The sequence below is a fragment of the Etheostoma spectabile genome, chromosome 23 (genome assembly GCF_008692095.1).
Source record: "Etheostoma spectabile isolate EspeVRDwgs_2016 chromosome 23, UIUC_Espe_1.0, whole genome shotgun sequence".
NCBI classification, from domain to species: domain Eukaryota; kingdom Metazoa; phylum Chordata; class Actinopteri; order Perciformes; family Percidae; genus Etheostoma; species Etheostoma spectabile.
In genome coordinates this window covers 1,709,082-1,711,764 of record NC_045755.1, presented here as the reverse complement: position 1 = coordinate 1,711,764, position 2,683 = coordinate 1,709,082, and positions in this window count along the sequence as shown.

Here is a 2,683-nt window from a genome sequence, read left to right as displayed (position 1 = left end):
GAGTAAGCTCTCTTGTGACATTTTTTTCAGGATTTCAAGGCTTATTTTTTGTCTTTTTCAGCTACTCTAAACAGGATCCTGACGTTATTCCAGCTTCATTCCAAGTCTGGGGGCAGCATCACCTATCCATTGTGTCTCTCAGGTAATTTCAGCGCTTTGATGTATGGATTTAAAAAACCTAACAATGTCTAATACATAGTAATTAAATATTTTTCAGGCATAAATGCATTATTTTCTCTTTTTCAGTACTCTAAAAGGAATCCTGACGTTATTCCAGCTTCATTCAAGTCTGGGGAGACATCACCTATCCACTGTTCTCTCAGGTATTTCAGAGCATTCTGATGGACAGTTTTAAATTAAGGCTTAAAAGACAGCTATTTTGAACGTTTTTTCAAGCGGTAAGGCATTATTTTCTCTTTTTCCAGGCTACTCTAAAAGGAATCCTGACGTTATTCCAGCTTCATTCCAAGTCTGGGGGACTCACCCTATCCATTGTGTCTTCATGTAATTTCAGAGCATTCTGGATGTACGTTTTTTAAATTAAGGCTTAAAGTACAGCATATTGACTTTTTTCAGGCGTAAAGGCATTATTTCTCTTTTTTCAGGCACTCTCAAAAGGAATCCTGACGTTATTCCAGCTTCATTCCATTTGGGGAGACATCACCTATCCAGTGTGTCTCCAGGTATTTCGGCATTCTGATGTAGGATTTTAAATACTTAAATGTCTAATACATAGATATTTAAACTTTTCAGGGCTATTAAAGCATATTTTCTCTTTTTCACAGCTACTCTAAAAGGATCCTGACGTTATTCCAGCTTCATTCAAGTCTGGGGGAGACATCACCTATCCATGTGTCTCTCAGGTAATTTCAGAGCATTCTGATGTAGATTTTAAAATAAAGCCTACAATGTCTAAGACATAGTATAATTTAAATTTTTTCAGGCTATTAAATGCATTATTTTCCTCTTTTTCAGGCTACTCTAAAAGGAATCCTGACGTTATTCCAGCTTCATTCCAGTCTGGGAACATCACCTATCCATGTTGCTTCTCAGTAATTTCAGAGCATTCTGATGTAGTTTTAAAATAAGGCTTAAAGTACAGCTTATTGACTTTTTCAGGCTTAAAGGCATATTTCTCTTTTTCAGGCTACTCTAAAGGAATCCTGACGTTATTCCAGCTCATCCAATCTGGGGGAGACATCACCTCCATGTGTCTCTCATTAATTTCAGAGCATTCTGATGAGGACTTAAAATAAAGCCTACAATGTAAATACATATATTTAAATCTTTTTCAGGCTATTAAATGCATTTTTTCTCTTTTTTCAGTACTCTAAAAAGGAATCCTGACGTTATTCCAGCTTCATTCCAAGTCTGGGGAGACATCACCTATCCATGTGTCTTTCCGGTAATTTCAGAGCATTCTGATGACTTTTAAAATTAAGGCTTAAAAAGTACAGCTATTTGACGTTTTTTCAGGCGTTAAAGCATTATTTTCTCTTTTTCAGGCTACTCTAAAAGGAATCCTGACGTTATTCCAGCTTCATTCCAAGTCTGGGGGAACATCACCTATCCATTGTGTCTTCAGGTAATTTCAGCATTCTGATGTACAGTTTTAATAAGGCTTAAAGTACAGTTATTGACGTTTTTTCAGGCGTTAAAGGCTATTTCTCTTTTTTCAGGCTACTCTAAAAAGGAATCCTGACGTTATTCCACTTCATTCCAAGTCTGGAGAGCATCACCTATCCATGTGTCTCTCAGTTAATTTCAGAGCATTCTGATGTAGCTTTTAAAATAAAGCCTAAATGATACTACTAAGTATATTTAAATCTTTGTTTCAGGCTATGTAAATGCATTTTTCTCTTTTTTTCAGGCTACTCTAAAAGAATCCTGACGTTATTCCAGCTTCATTCCAAGTCTGGAGGAGCATCACCTATCCTTGTGTCTCAGTAATTCAGAGCATTCGATGTACGGTTAAATTAGGCGCTAAAAGTAAGCTTATTGATTTTTTTCAGGCGTTAAAGGCTATTTTCTCTTTTTCAGGCTACTCTAAAAGGAATCTGACGTATTCCAGCTCATTCCACGTCTGGGGAGACTCACCTATCCAGTGTGTCTCTCAGTATTTTCAGACATTTTGATGTAGGACTTTAAAATAGCCACATGTTAATACATATATAATTTAAATCTTTTCAGCCTATTAAATGCATTATGTTCTCTTTTTCAGTACTCTATCTAAAAAGGATCCTGACTTTATTCCAGCTTCATTCCAAGTCTTGAGAGACATCACTACCATGTTTTTCTCTCAGGTAATTTCAGAGCATTCTGATGTACAGTTTTAAAATTAAGGCTTAAAAGTCCAAGCTATATTGACTTTTTTTCAGTGTTAAAGGCATTATTTTCTCTTTTCAGGCTACTCTAAAAGGAGACCTGACGTTATTCCAGCTCATTCCAAGTCTGGAGGGAGACATCACCTATCCATTGTGTCTTCAGTAATTTCAGAGCATTCTGAGTAATTTTAAAATTAAGGGCTTAAAGTACAGCAAATTGACTTTTTCAGGCTTAAAGGCATTTTTTCTCTTTTTCAGGCTACTCTAAAAAGGAATCTTACGTATCCAGCTTCATTCCAAGTCTGGGGAGCGCACTATCCACTTTGTCTCTAACATTTCAGAGCATTCTGATGTACGTT